The sequence below is a fragment of the Anguilla rostrata genome, chromosome 8, assembly GCF_018555375.3.
Source record: "Anguilla rostrata isolate EN2019 chromosome 8, ASM1855537v3, whole genome shotgun sequence".
NCBI lineage: Eukaryota > Metazoa > Chordata > Actinopteri > Anguilliformes > Anguillidae > Anguilla > Anguilla rostrata.
Window position 1 is genome coordinate 29,771,283 of NC_057940.1, and position 17,146 is coordinate 29,788,428.

Consider the following 17,146-nt stretch of genomic DNA (forward strand, 5'->3'; position numbering starts at 1 on the left):
GCATCAAACTGCCCTGTATCAAGATTAAACTGAACCAACCTTTGCTAATAATAATACAATCCAGGCCTTTATTTTCCCTGACTACCACACCATGGTTTGTATGATTTTTTCAATCTCTAGTCATGCAGAAGCATGTACTGTACTAATTATATGTAGTATTTGGACAGCATTGTAAACTGCCATTTTCATAACCACTCATGTTTACATGTGAAATGTCACCACGCATGGTGAATAAATGTATCTTATTCCAATACATATTATATAAGCAATATAGCTACTCCAAAGAACCACAGCTTTATGTTGCCCCAGAAGCTATGCCTTTCAATGGCATTTCATGGTCTCAAGTTGCCAAGTAACAGAATTTTCCCTGTTTGCTTAAGGGGAAAGTGAAGGTTACACTGAAATAGTTGCATACATGTTTGAATGAATTGTTTTAATAAATGCTGTTGAAATAGCTTTCTCCATTATTGTGAAATCTGCAAAAAAAAAAAAAAAAAAATTTAACCCATTAATAAAATGTAATTTTTTAATTGGAGGTTGCAGGATTCCATTTTCCATCTGCGACTGTTTGTCAGAATGAAATGAAATATAGTATTCAGTGCAGCCGAGAATGCACCACTGATTTAAAAGTTATGCAGATCCAGTGTGAGTGTAAGAATACTGATAATGTTAATCGTATTATTAACATTATCATATAACATAAGTCCCATGTCAAGTGCAGTCCATTAGTATTTGGACATGTGACACAAATTGCTGTTTTGACTCTGTACTCCAGCACATGGATTTGAAATGAAACAATGAATATGAGGTTAAAGACTGTCAGCTTTAATTTGAGAGCATTTACCATCCATATTGGATGACCCATGAAGGAATTGGAGTTTACACTACATTTTAGAGGACCAGGAATTTCAGCTATATCAGTGTCTCATTTACCTTGTATCCTAAATAATGGACAAACTCAATGTTAATGTTTCAGGAAAAAATAAATAAATAAACTCCAGACACAGCCCATCTGCGCTCAGCTTGTCTTGCCTTATTAATACCCAACATTTTCCTGCTCTTCTTGTACACAGATTAGAAAGTCATTAACCTTTAAAGAAGGATGTTGCCCTGCATTAACTATTTACAGTTCCACTGTCCTCCCCCCTTCACCCCCTCACACCACTACCACTTCTGACCATGGCAGGTTTGTTCAGGATGCATTTTTAATGTCCACCTCATCTCAGATCTCATGTAGAGGGAAAAAGACATTAACAACAAAGGGCACAACATGTGACCTAGATAGGGACCCACTGAGAATGTGGAGTGGTGGATTTGTTACCGGAGGTCCATGGGTTCAAATGCCTTGTGTACGGTACGTGCAAGTACTGTATGATTCAATATAACCATAGCCGAGATGTTCCAGTCCAAAAATAAACTCTTAAAAGGCATAAGTAAAATATGCATGGACATACACATTTTGTTCACGTTTTATTTTATTACTAGTCGTGTCTTCCACTATAAAAGCATTTTTCTTACACAGAAATTGAGATCGAACCATGGACATCATGCTCCACAAAGTGAACAATATTTTCTCAGTTTAACATTAATCAGACCACTGTGGGACTCATTTTTAGCATTTTATGATTTACTTTACTAAGGCCGACATAGGCACAATGTTGCTTTGTGTCTGTGGGAGGTAGCCTCTATGTCACATGGAGGTAGTTTTCACATTGGGAGGATGTCGCGGCTACGTGGCTTCCTGTGACTCATATATTGAATCAGATTTGTTTCTAAAGTATCAAGCAAAACAAATAATTAGTGCATGCATAAGCGCCTACTTCCATGCTAAACTACCTCCACGCTACCTCCCACGCACGGACCACGACATCAGGGAAGTTCTATATTAGTTAATGTTGCAACTAAAAGCAAATACAATGCACTCATGTTCTGAATGCACTGCATCATAATAAGGCCTAGTGCAGATGAATCCCATTGACTGACAATGATTCCCAAAATACTGAATAATAAAAAACATTAATGTTATTAAAAAATGAAACCTTAAGTTTCATTTTTGATGGTTTAAGACTGTAGAAATGTGAAGTAAGATATATGCGTATGACTGCAGGTGTCTAATTAGCTAGCCTATGCTTCATACCTCACAAATAATTTTGTTTGTGAGGTAGGTAGTAAAATGATGTAACAAGTAAGCCATATCCAATAGCACTAGCCAGTGAGATAAGAAGCATAATTCACCCCTTCCCATTCATTAACATGCATAGGCAAGTGAGATTGAGGACAGAAATCCTTGGACCTTATCCTAGAAAACAGGGGTGGGTTTTCCGATAACACTGGAATTTAGGATTAACGAGTGTGTTTATGAGGATAGTTGAGCAACGGACATTCTCTCCTTAAGTGGGTTTCCCAAACACAATTGTTAGACAGATTCTTAAGAGGAACTAAAGACGTAAATATTAAAACAAAAGATTCCAAGAATAATAGGCTAAATAAAATAAAAATTACCCACCCCTGGCTTCATTTGTGAAGTGGTCTAGTGGATTAAAGTTGACCCTGACCCTGCAGCATTTATTCTCACCATGTTTCTGCATGATCAACATATTCCTCTGCACCTTTGGTTTGAGGCGCAGGATTCTCTGAAGTGCAGCCATGACGATTTAGCCTATTATCCAGGATTCAGGGGTGGCAATAACTTGACATTATTTATACAATTATACAGGTGCAGCAATTTGCTTTATTAATGAAATGCAGTTAGATGATCATTTTCTTATTAATGGAATTTTAATTGGATTAAAAATAATCAAGTTATCAATGTGACATTATTGTGTTCAATTTAATTTAATACACTATCATTCCAAATCATACTCAAATAGTTTTTTAAATTTTATTGGTATGTATTTTATACTTTGACAATATTGACATGAAAAAATAGACCATGAGGCTACTACACTGTTTAGGCTTTTGTAAGCTGTGATTGTCAGCATGTATTGGAAGTGCATGTGTATTGTTTGTACTGCCAGAGGGAATGGCTGTGAGAACAGATCTTAAAGAGGTCCTTTGTAGCGAACGAGTGATATAGATGGCATTTAAAATGTTTCTGGAAAACCTACATTATGTTGAGATTGTAAAGAAAGTGCTGTAATTTCTACATGGCGAAACCAAAAATGTATATAACATAACCATAACATGGTTTCACAATGTAGAAATTACAGCACTTTCTATACCTAGCATCCCCCAACAATTTTAGGGCACCATAATGTTTGAAACATATTCACGTTATGAAAATGGAAGAGGTCATGTTTAGTACTTTGTTGCATATCCCTTGCATGCACCAGGTGCTGGGTATTTTCAATGGTAATGCTCTGCCAGGCCTGTACTGCAGCCGTCTTCAGTTCCTGCTTGTTTTTAGGGCTATTGCATTGCGTTTTGCATTTGAAACATGGATTTTGCATTTGAAATAATTTGAATTTAGATTGGTTGAATGCTTTGGCCAGTCAAGAATTTTCCAGTTTTTAGCTTTGGAAAACTCCTTTGTTGTTTTAGCAGTATGTTTGGGATTATTGTCTTGCTATTGGATGATGCACTGTCCAATGGATTCTGAGGTATTTGCTTGAACTTGAACAGATACAATGTTTCTGTACACTTCAGAGTTCATTCTTCTGCTGCTATCAGCTGTTACATCATCAATGAAGACAAAAGAGCCAATATCCGTGGCAGCCATACAAGCCCAAACCATAACGCCCCCACCACCATGTTTCACAGATGAGGGGGTTGCTTTTGATCTTGAGCAGTTCCTTTTGGCCTCCACACTTTGCTCTTGCCATCACTCTGATACAAGTGCATCTTGGTCTCATCTGTCCACAAGAACTTTTTTTCAGAACTGTGCAGGCTCTTTTAGGCGCTTCTTAGCAGATTGAAACCCGGCCATCCTGCTTTTGTGGCTAACTAATGGTTTTCTTTTTGCAGTGTAGCCTCTGTGTTTTCAGTGGACAGTAGTCCCTCACACAACCACACCTGCCTCTTGAATTGAGTTTCTTATCTGATGGACAGGTTTTGGGTGTTTTTCTTCATTACACTGAGAATTATTTGGTCATCAACTGTAGACATTTTCCTGGACCTACCAGGCCCTTTGTGATTTCTGAGCTCACCAGTGCTCTCTTTCTTCTCAATAATGGGCCAGGCAAGTTGATTATGGCAACCCTAAAACTTGGCCTATCTTTCTGACTGTGTTTGTCTTATTTCACATAATGGCTTCCTTGAATTTCATTGACACAACTCTCATCTTCATGTTGACAAACTCAGCAGTAACAATAGCAAACTCCAAAGGCAATCAAAAGGCTAGAATCAAAACTAGACACTGAAAGCTCTCTTACACCTCTACTAAGGAAGCAATTGAACACACCTGACAAATCAGAAAAACCTGAGAAGCCATTTGTTACAAAGATTATGATGCCCTGAAATGGGGGGTGGAGGGGGTGGAGGGGATGGGCGTACTGTCATTTCTACATGGTGAAACCCAAATGTATAAATGTATTTAATGAAAGCTGAGAATCTTTACTTTTGCTACATGCCAAATCTAGAAATGAATCTTTGTCCCAAGCATTATAGAGCACTCTTAGTTTTCTAACGAATAAGTTCAATTAGGATCCTTTTCCAAGGTACTGAAATATGCATTTGCTTTGAGGTTTCACTGTGCCACCTACTTACTTGTTTTTGGCTGATGTCATTGTCAACAGTACTCACAGTACAGCACACGTGCATAAGCATGTCACAACCCAAGCAGCACAGCAGTGTTACTATTTATGAATGCTTGAGAAGTTCACAGAAGATTGTGGGTGGTCTGCCTTTGTCTACATCAAGCTGAGGATAGGTCATGTATATTACATTTGTGAAGAGGTGGTTTGCATTTCTATAGAGAGGGAGAGGGAGAGAGAGAGAGAAAGAGAGAGAGAGAGAGAGAGAGAGAGAGAGAGAGATGGGGCCAGGGACTGGTGGATGATTATACATCCTGGATATGACATTTTGCCACATCTTCCTTCCCAGGAATGAAAGATCTGTCTACTACAGTAACATATATGGGAAAACATTCAGGACAAATTAATTATATGGCCACTTAGTGATTTCCATCACCTCTGCTCCATGTCCATGTTATTACCAAATTAGAATAATAAGATCATTAATAACAACATGGGTGAGGTCATAACCTGTTGCTTGCCGTACAGGAAGTTAAAAGGGGGGGGGGGGGGAATTCGCCTGAAATAATGTTCTTCTCACCCGCACATAACAACCCAACCACCCCCTCCTCTGACCCCCCACACACAAACCTCCGCACACACCCTGAATGACAGACTGCCCTTGCAGGGTAATTATATTAAGTTTGGTGATGTGGGGTCATAAAACTGAAAGTAGTCTAATACCTGGAAATTGGCTTTCAGCGGGGTACTGCGTCATATTGTCATGTCTGACAGTACGTTCACCGGAGCCCTCTCCAAACGGCTCGTAAATATCGCCATCATGCAAAATAAATAGAACCCGAAAACAAATAGCACTAAATCACCTCCCTTAGTACTGTAATGCAGGCGGGCGGCGTGGTTATTTACAGTTGCTGTGTGGAGGTGCGGTTCCGGTGATAATGTGGGATTTATTGCCAATGTGAAACCCTCCCACTTTCACTCCCTGTCCTTCCGCCCTCACAGACAGCCTGACACCATGGTGCCAACCTCTCAGAAATCCCCCTCATGTCCTGAGGTAAATCAATACCCCCTCCAAAAATCATCTCCCAGCTATAGCGGAACAATCACCTCTGGAATCGATGGCCCATTCCAATATTTAGCAGTTTAAAAAAAAAAAAAAAAAAAAAAAAATTTAAGATAACTTTGTTGTTTTCACCTTGGACTCATTTTACCTATTTCCATCATGCTGATCGGTAATGAAAATGATTTTGTCACATCTTTCTTAGTGGAGCTTTGGTCACCCTGAGAACCGCACCAGTCTGCTTTATAGTGCAGTCTAATGGGGCTGCACAACAAAGCCTTGAAATGCCCATAAAATAACCTCCTTCAAAATAATAACTCCATAGCTTGAAGGGGACATTCATTCATGTTATTTTCCATCGGTCCATTACCAGGCATTTGGTGTTTCAGCAGACGGGATACTTTTTTTAGTGGAAGCATACACTGTTCTCAGTGGTAGCATACATTGTTCTGAGTGTTCTCAGTGGAAGCGTACATTGTTCCCAACTATGGGAAGCAGAGAAGTCTCCTCAATATTGTCATAGTTCAGGAGATATTCAGCCATGTTCAACGTTCTGGAAGGTACTGTAGAGAACAACTCTACTAACACACCCCCTTGTGCAGAAAATATGGGAAAATGAACATCATTGTTAGAGTTTGGAGCAATAACTTCTCACGGTTATCAATTAAATATATTTCTAATGTTCAATTAATCTTTTATTTGGTGTAAAGCCACATTTAGAAGCCATTTTCATGGCTCCACAAGACTGCATTGCAACGTGGTGTGAAGCGGTTCTCAAGGTGACCAAAGCTCCAGAAAGCAAGATGTGGCAAAATTATTATGATTCAGGAGCAAATGCTAACATGAGGAAAAGAACTAAAGCAAGGCAATGGATTCTGTCATGGCTTTTAAACTCACTGTTAAACTTTGCATTAAAACTGAAACCCATGGAAATTAAAAGCTATTAAAATGTTATCTTTTGTCACCTTAATCCCTTGGCACTATCTACATGAGCCATCATCTTCCATCCAATATTTTCCTGGGACACCTGACAGTATTATGTCTCCCTCATTTTTAATTTAAATAGATAAAGGTCACCAGGAACTCTCTCCACTTATTCTACTATAAAATAGTAAAAAGTAAAATTCTGATTAAATCATTGTTTAATTACTGTAAGCATATGCCATTATATTGTGCCTATTTTCACCCCTATTTTGGAATGAGTGAATGTCTCCCACTCAATTCCCACTTTAAATCTTCTGTTATTCTTACAGATATTTGTCACACCACTAACTCTATCCTGTACTACAAGAGACCAGGAAACACATATAGGAGTAGTGGTTTGCTAACAGATTGCCACAAGTTCCTAGGAGGTGCTAAAATAAACAGTAGCGACATCAGATGGCAGGTCGAAATAAGCCTACCCTACCCTGGAGGTACAAATCTAATTATGTCCTGCTACTTCGGGACAGCTTCAATAATAGTCAGCTAATGGCATAGCCCAGACTCAATTTCTGTTCTTGTATGGATAAATGGCTTATTATGTACTGAGGAACAAATCATATGTATTGCAAATAACACATTAATGGCACTGTGGGACATTATCTAAAAAAGAGGAGAGTGTTTGTTTGGACTGGACCAAGCATCTACATACCAGAATAATTTTGAAATATTGAAATTGCTAATATTTGGCCATGCTGAACTGAATACTTTCCGAAGGGTTTATTTCTGTCAATTTTGTTTTCAATTAAAATTTATGAAAAATTAAATAAATACATTCTACCTCACAGTTTTCCCAATTCTGAAATATCAATAATATCAGTGGGTAGTTGCTTTGACTTTGTTAAAGGGTTGTGTGATGTGGTGATGGCTGTTTCATATGCAAACTGAAATAAAATGTTGAAGATGAAGCCATTTGTGATGTTCACACCCTTGTAACATGTTGCTCTCACATATAAATAAATAAATAAATGAATAAAATATAATCTTCAATTTCATGCAATCTCACGCTACTACACTGATTTTTAGATTAGTTCCCCTAGAGCTATTCTGTTCCAGTGTAAAAGATATATACCAGACAGACTCCTCTTCTCTCTCATTGTGACCATGATGGCTGTAAGACTACATGCTGTTTCTGTTGATGGGAGAACACTCTTCCATGCTTCACTGTTAAATCATCAGTGCACTGATGCCAGTAACCAATGACTTCTGAAAAACTGTATGTATATACATGACCATTTTCTATTAATTAAATTATTTGATTTCCATTGATGTCATCTATTTTTCAAGTGTTAAAAAATGCTTAGTTAGGGAATCGCATCAACCGCCACCGATGTGTAGCATCTGTCTCATTGATGCATGGCAGTAATTTTACCAGAAGGCTCACTACGTAGTTCCTGAGGTGGTCAGAGAGGGATTTATTTAGACAATGAACCTAGCTGATGATTATAAGGGCCCAGCAGAGAATTGACCAGGACACCAAAGGATGCTCTGCTCTTTGTGATAATCGCAACTGGATCTTTAATGACCACAGTGTTTCAGGACCTCTGTTTCCGTAGTGATGTCTTAAGAGGCATCCCAAGAAAGAGCAACCATCCCTGACCCTATTTAGGATTAAGCACATGACAAGGTGACCTGAACTGAATGAAAGATTGTAGGTTTTATCTTTCTGACATTGATTGAATATGAATATGACAGCACAACATAATTGACCTAAAAGCCATCTTAGCTTGATGAGCAGACAATTGACCCATTAGGTTTCCTGTTACACTGCAGCTTTGGTGGCGCTTTGCAGTTCATTTTTGTGCTAAAATATATCAGAGATCTGAACAGGAACTCTCTGACTCACCCACTATTTTTATTCTCACTGCTGTCTCACTTTACTACCCCTTAACTTATTACTATGTGCAATCTCAAGACTCATCAACAACTCCTAAGTGACCCCTCCTGCCCCAAAAAAGAAATATAAGACTCGGAAACTGCTTTCTCTCCTGCAGAAGATTGTTCTGTATTCGTATAATGTAGTGTTGTTGGATTTTTTTTACGTCTCAAAATCAGTGTTTTATGTTTCACAACACAAAATGTGTTTCACAACACAAAATACACAAGCAGTTTACACTTGTTTGACTTAACTCAGCAGGTCAATTTGTCTTGGTTAGGGCACACTAATGACACTCCAACCATTAATTCGGTAGATACTTAAAAGTCTGATTATACTTTGTGTTTACTGCACCATGTGTCATTATGTCCCTCAGGCTTCATCTCAAACATTGACACACACACACACACACACACACACACAATGACATACTCATTGAAAAACATGTGGAGTGAGGATAGGATACATCAAGCAAACTAGAAAAAATGACTCTTGGTGTGGATTAGAAATAGGCTCTCCAAAAGTTCTAGTACAATGACAGAACAATCTTAGCGAAAAAAAAAAAGACCCAAGACAAGCAAGCAATGCACTGTACATTACTGAGTTGCAGCACACAGTTGAAAATGGTTCCTCTGGTGGCCATAAAGCTCCGACACTGTGGTCCAGGCATAAACCAGGGGTTTACTCATCCACAGCAGTGTAGTGACTGAGCACTTCCTCTCAGTCTTGCTGGATGCTAAGAAGGACAAGAAGCAGAACAGGTCACATCAGCTTCTCCATACAAATTATACACTGCTTTTCTGGATCACTGGAATGTTCTAGAATAAAGTCCCCACTAGAATGTATGTGTGGAGTGGAGCTAACCTTGGTTTAAAAGCAATTTCCTTAAAAAAAGATCATTTCAGTCAGGGCAACTCATGTATTTAGATCAAACCAATTAATGAATATGCAAAGTAATTATTTTTGGTCTGGCACTGAGTGGATCCACTTTAGGTATGCCTGTGCATGCTGCAACACGCACTAACTTATCAAACATGGATCACTATACATATCCCCTACCTATGTCGCCCCCTACCCTGGGGCGGGGGCGACATAGCTCAGGAGGTAAGACCGATTGTCTCGCAGTCGGAGGGTTGCCGGTTCAAACCCCGCCCTGGGCGTGTCGAAGTGTCCTTGAGCAAGACACCTAACCCCTAACTGCTCTGGTGAATGAGAGGCATCAATTGTAAAGCGCTTTGGATAAAAGCGCTATATAAATGCAGTCCATTTACCATTTACCATTTACCAAACAAGAGAAATACCAAACCCCTCCTGTACCTACAAGCAGATCCAAACAACAGGTGGAAGCTGGGGTGGTGGAAGGTGATGCAGTTCTGTGAGCTGCAGAAAGTCTACGAAGCAAAAAGCAGTGCAGGCAATGAGCAGCACCTGAGAAGTCTGACTGTTGGTTTAACAAAGGCGCTTCATTAGCTAAGTGTGCATGCGATTTGCAGTTCAGTATGAGAACATGTAGTGATGTGTGTATGCAATTGGTTGAGTATGAGAACATGTTGCAGAGGGTCACATTAGTGGTTTGCTTCTGGCAGCTGGTTGGGTGGTGCCTTTGACTGTTCGGCCTTATTGTTATTGTAATATGCAGAACGAATGTGGTGTCTGAATCTAAAAAAAGTAGTAAGATGGCACACTGTTGTTGTCTATCTTATTGCTGTTGATATCTGTTAGTAGTGGAGGCCTGACTTCAAGGCAATTGGAAACATTTCCACAGATTACTGAAACTGTGGACATGAGCCACAAAAACAAACTAATATTTTGTTATCTATTGTAGGCATGCCATCCTTCGATTAGGATGCTATGCGTGATAATAACTTGCTGAACCGCACAAATTTGGCTAAACATCTTGCATAATTGGGGAAATTAAAGTGCTCTGCCATCTTCGCTTTCTGAAGTTTGGATGTCAGATTCTGAGGGACCGTCTTTCAATCTCTGTGGACTCAAGTATGATGATGTCCCCCAGAAATATGAAGAGGCTTTCACATTAGCATACATCGACGTGCCCAGCGCCAGGAGGAGGCAAGGAGTCAAATTTGAAGCTGCTTTGCTTGTCTCCTCCATTATTGGCACACTTGAGCAAGGGAGGACACAAAGATTGGTTTCCGGGGCACAGAAACGATGTGGTGGCAGTGGAGGAAAGGAGGATACGTTCTTTAAGTATTACAACGCACCTACTATAATAGACCACTGAAGCGCGGTGTGTCTGACGCCACAAGTTGTACCAGGAAGTCATATTCATGCAGACATTTTCCATATTCACATTTTGGGATTAAAAATGATATAAAACAACGTCACACCATTTTTTAACCTCCCAGACATTGTTACAATAGTGAAAAGGTCCTGAACAGTGAAAACAACCTCCAAATTGGCATAATTTTTGACACAAGACCATAGTTCATTTTTTGGTCTTATGAGAAACGACATATCCCTACCCAGAGTATGCTAGCTCTTTCAGAACTGATTAGCTGTGCCTGATGATAACTGCACTCCTGAACACGGCCTGAATTATAATGATTTCCACCTTTCTTAGTGCTCTTGCTGTCATCCTTAAAAATAAAGTTGCTCATTGTATTTGCCACAACATTAGCTGCATAGATGAGGACCTGGGTCGGGTGAAACCTGGGAATGTACTGAATGCTGTATGGAAATGTAGTCTGCTTGCATACTATGGCCATTAAAGAATTTTAATTTGCTAAAAATCAAACAACACTACCAAATGACTGAAACAACTTGTTTATGTTGCATTATGCTGGTCTCATATGTGTATTATGGGCATGTTGCTTATATTTAAGGACTTCCTGGCAACAGAAGACACGCCCACTTCCGTGGGATATTACCAAGCAGATTTATGTCTGAATTTCTTAAATAGAAACTCACACAGTGTGAATGAGACAGTGACTCGATTTACAGTTTCAGGGACATCTCCAACATCTGCCAGTCTGGCCAGGGGAGAGCAACCCACAAGTGTTGAGGAGAGGAGGGGGGTGTATAGGGAGCTGGGCCACAGGAAGGGGGTGGGGGGGTGTGTGTGTGTGGGGGGGGGGGGGGGTAATGGCATGGAATGCTCTTATGCACAGAGCAGTTTCTTTATTTTCCACTCCAACCAAGCGCCCCTTCCCCATCTCAGATAAGGTGTGATGGATCGTTGCTCCAGATGGGCAAGCCTCATAATTTACGGTGAGATTTCACATGTGCGAAATGACACTCTCGAGCAGGGCACCACGTATCAGCACTCTGTTCCCTGTTGCATTGCGGGGTGTTGATGACCGTGGCTTGCCAAGGGTTCATATCAGCAGGCGTGCGTGACAGCTTGCCTTTGTGTTTGGGTTATATTAGGCTTGAACAAAGCAATGGCCTGAACATTACACAGACACAGGGCCATAACTTCTGTGCAGCTTTCAGAGAAATATGGTGGAGGGGTAAAGGAAATTGAAAACTGAAGTAAACAATAAACTGAAGAAACATAAGCAAACATTCTCTCCATGCTGTTCAGGATTAACACTGCAGAAATCTTTGAAGAAATCATCACTTTTCTGCTACTTCAGCACAGCCTTAAACTGGCAGTATTTACCAACAGTGATACATGACACATGCTTGCAATAAAGTGGAATGGGTTTAAAAGTACTTCCATGAAACGTTCTTAGACATCGGGCCCAGATGTCTATATTTGTAAACACAATTTTTTAAACATAATTCTACTAATATTATTATTATTATTATTAATAACATGCATTTTATCCATGATGTACTTTTCATACACCAAAAACAGTGGATGGCGACAATAGTTAAAACATCCATTCATCCATCCATTATCTATACCCGCTTATCCTTGGCAGGGTCACGGGGGGTGCTGGAGCCTATCCCAGCATGCATTTGGCGAGAGGCAAGAATATACCTGGACAGGCTGCCAATCTATCGCAGGGCACACATGCAAAACATGCGTTTACAATTTTTAAGTGTAACACAGCTGAATTGCAGATTATTTACACAATACATTATTGGCATTTGGCACGTTGGTGTGACACATAAAGTATGAATAACCATACTCTCTTCAGCTGGTACGGTGAACACACAGGGCCAAGTTACATGAAGTTACATGAAATTATTTGAGTCGCATTGCTTTGGAACTTGTTTAATTTGTGCTAAGATGGCCAATGTTGTTTCTTTTAACTTCATCAATTTGATGTCAATTTGATGTCAATTCTAGTTAATATAAAGAAAATTTCCTTGCACCTGTTTTTATTTGCCACATTAATAGAAGTTCAGGTGAATATGAATAATATTTCCATTTGTTAATCATTTTAATAACTGGTAATTATGGGTGATAAATATAGATTAGTTCATTTAAATGTTAGTACATAGTCTTGCACATACTGCTGAAATAAGTGATCACATCGAGCTTGAACCCCATAATTAGTTCCAGGTAATTATCAGCCAATCAGTCAATTGTGAACTGGTATCCTGGCCTTAAAATGAATTTTTACAGTTCACCTTACAGCAAAGCAAACCTGATACATCACTGAGTACAAAGGGGGAAATTAAGAGTAGCAAACCACTGACTAAGACAATTAATTGCTTAGTCTAGTTGTACTGAAAAACAAAGGCCTAAATGCAATCAACATTTATCCTTTGCTTTGACATAAAAACAAACGTGCTTGTTTCATTATTCACAAACACGGTTCGGCAAGTAAATGTGATTGATGAACTTGCCAAACTGTGTTTGTGAAAAAACAAAAAAACAAACAAAAAAACATGTACTTATTTGTAAGTCATATTTAATGACAAATGTTGTTCGAATGAAATATAAACACCTGAACCTCGCGGCATTACAAACAATGAAATGTCCTGGTGTTATTACATTTACTTTAGAGGAAAATAAAAATAAAAAACCCTTCCTAGTCATGAGGTGGAACAGTGAAAAAATCTCCTCCTGGCCAGGTGATTACTATTATTTTTTTTGCCAAATCTGCGGGGAAGGAATCTAACATTTATTTTCCATAAAATAAGGTCCTCTAAATGCACACGGGATTGAGAAACCTACAATTGTGAATTGTGGAACAGGATTTGGCCCCTAGTGCTAATCATAGCCAAAGAATCCATAAACAACAGTGAGCTCTTAAATTCAGTTTTTTTTCTTCTACCTTCTGTGAAAAAACAAAAGGCCATGTCTTTTGTAATTATTCTGGTGGATTGAAAGAAACAGGTGGTGAGTAAGGCCATAGCAAAACTGTCTTTCCTCAAGGTAAATTTACCTTTAAATGCCACTCTTGAGTGGGTTGATAATTCTTCAAATCTGTACAAAATGGCATGAGCTTTGAACAAGACTGATATGCACTGCAACCGATTTATATTTTATAGATGGCTATTGACTTGTCTCACACTCCTGTTCTAGAAAAACAACAGCAGCAGAATAGCATTGTTAGGTAAGCACTAGCACTTATGAGGACGTAATCTGAAGCAAGTACCACCCCCCTGGCCATCTACTGCCTCACAGAGCTGCCTGGTTTTGCTTTTTCCTGTGATAGTGAGTCTGCTTGTGTTGAGAACAGTGCTGGCTTAAGTCCTGATAAAGGCCTATGACATCCACCCCCTCACCCCGGTTAATGCAGGGCATGTATACAGGAGGGATAACCATCTCTGTGATCGCTGTCTTTTCAGAGTGTGTCTAACTAATGAGTTGGGGTACCCTCCAGCGGCTCTTGTCAGATTGAGCGCTGGGGAGTGTGTGCCAGCACCGAGGTGCATGCCATTGGGGGGCTGGCAGGAATCAGAGCCAGTCCTCCCCTGAGGCTGTCCACAAGACCCATCTTACAGGAATTAATCACAGATATGATGTAGCGGAGAAAGCGATCCATGCTCTTGTCCTTCACACAGCAGTAGGGTATGTTTCAAAGGGAAGTTCCGAATGCTGAGATGCACACCACAGTGAAGTTTTTGGGACATAGCTGGGGGGGCGGGGGTGTCTGAACTTTTACCTGGCTGGCAATCCCAGCAAACTAGCATGCTATATCAAAATTAAGTGATCTGTTAGTTACTGAAAGACTGTTTACGATTATATATACTTGGATTCCTTGACATACATACACAATACACTAGCCTAAAAACACTTCTGGTGGAAAATCTATTTGCTAAAAAAAAATACTATTTTGCATATTGCCATAACATAATTGACTTTTGTCAATAATTCCAGAATATTTATTGAACTCTTCTGCTGTTCATTGGAGACAAAGAAGTGGTAATTCTGTGTGTTTAGCCTGAAATATGTTGTTCAGGCTCGATCTACCTAAAAAGTTTGTGTTACATTTTACTTTGTTTTAGATTTGGCCCTGCTCGCCCCTACAATGCAGCTTGATAAAAAAGAGGCTACACTATAATGGTTGGCTGAACATTTTCGTGCATGGTGGTGTGACGACTAGCCCGCTGTCAGCTAGCTATTGAACTGTGTTGAGCTTAGCAAACTAACTTGCCGTTTGCTCAAACCTCCACAATGAGCCGATTTAGCTAATATATATCCAGTTAGCTAGCAAAGTCCTTGCTTCACTGGCTAGCCTTGGCAGAGAGCCAATTATTATTCAAAATCAACTTATTTGTGAAGTCATATCAGTACTATTATTGGGCATGAAACTGTTTTGCATGAATATGTTCTAACAACAGCAGTCTTGCTCAAAAGAGCAGCAACTGACCAATCAAAATTAAGTATTGTGCAATGTGTAATAACTACAAATTAACAAATTCACTGATCTTCACATAGTGACTCTACGTTATCTAAAAGTTGTGGGGAGGGGAGGCGGTTCCAGTAGTTCTGACAGTTTCCCCCAAGCATTCCCCCAAGCATGTTTAATACATTTTAGTCTTTGTCTGGGCATAAAAACAATTTTTCAAAACCCACTTTAATGTCTCTAAACAGTCCATTTCACCAGTTTCCTTCCCGATTTCAGTGCCACCAGTGGGTTTTTTGCACCTTGGTGGGAAGATTTGTTGTACTCTATGTGCCATCATGACATCCCTATCTATATCACATCATTACATGAAAATGTTATTAGTTACATCATTTTAATCTAGTCTAGGTCTTGGTGAGTTAACTGTGAAATCAACTGTTCTAATTGGTCAATTAAGTGCTGAGTAACCAATAAAAACACTGCAGCTCTCCAGGACCTGGGTAAGACTGCCGGTCTACCAAGGTTCATTTGATTCGTCAGGCACAAGTGTGTGAGTTTAAATTTAATTTACTGTTTAAGGTTTATTTACTTACTTTAAGTGCATGTTCACAGCAATTTTAATAGTCATATTTTCTACAGTATGGCTATTAATTGTTAATACACAGTGAATATACCATTTGTACTCACAAAGAATTAGCAGCAAGATAATTCAGAAATGTCAGTGACTGAATGTGTAAAAAGAAATTTGAAATGCTAAATAATACAGCTAATACTATCCCTGTCCCCAGTAACCCATCTAAAGATGCATTACCTCCTCTTCACCCCCCCTCCCCCCCCACCCCACCAGACTCACCAGAAATGACCTGTCAGGTTTGTTCTATTAAAAAATCTGACAGAGAAAAATACTTTTTTCCAGGCCTCACAGTTGAGCCTTTAATTTACATATCAATCAATCAAAGGTAGAAAAAATAGAAAAGAAATGATGTTATATTTTCAACCTGCGATTAAAAGATATCGCCTCGTAACACATATCAATCTGAGGGTCGTCATCCATTGTTGTGACTGCAGTGTGTTTCCACTGTCCGACAAATCACTTTGCAGACAGAAATGCTTGCATTAGTTTACAACAAAGGAGGCTGTAAAAATCATGTTTAAACATGGATACCTCTTAAAACTTTTATTAAGGTGAGCTTAACCTTGTAACATTATATTCTAGCTGTTCTGTTAAGCCCAGACCTTCAATACTGATTGCTTTGTCCTCCCTTCAGGTATCCACAAATGCATTTTATCTCCTCGGCCATTAGAAATGGTAAAAGTCCACCATGACGTACGGCTCAGCCGGCATTTCAATATGTGGAGGCGGAGAGACAAATAGGCTCCTGCTTGCTGGAGTCAGCATGTTTGACCGCAGTTACTTATGAATCTTGTACCCAACATTACCTGGCAAATTTACACAAGCATCCTCTAACTCGACCTAGATATTAAATCTGCTTGCGCAGGCCGTGCTCATTCTCATAATCATAACTGATGACTGACATAGCCGAGAGCAGGCTCCGCGCGGGCCTTTCCGATTAAAAGAGACGAACGCCTGCCGAAGCACAGCGGGAGCGGGGCGGCGGAGCCGGGAAAGCCATCGCACCGTTTCATCACTTCTGCCTTTCAGCATTCCCACATTCACTCCACCGTTCGCCTTGACATATTAGCCACATTAAGACAACTGTACATTGCAATTATGAGAGAATTAAACAAACAGCGGGATGTGACAAAGAGAACGCCGTTGTGCAGAAGAGGAGAAAATGAACCTGCGCAGAGTTTCATTAGCTTGCCT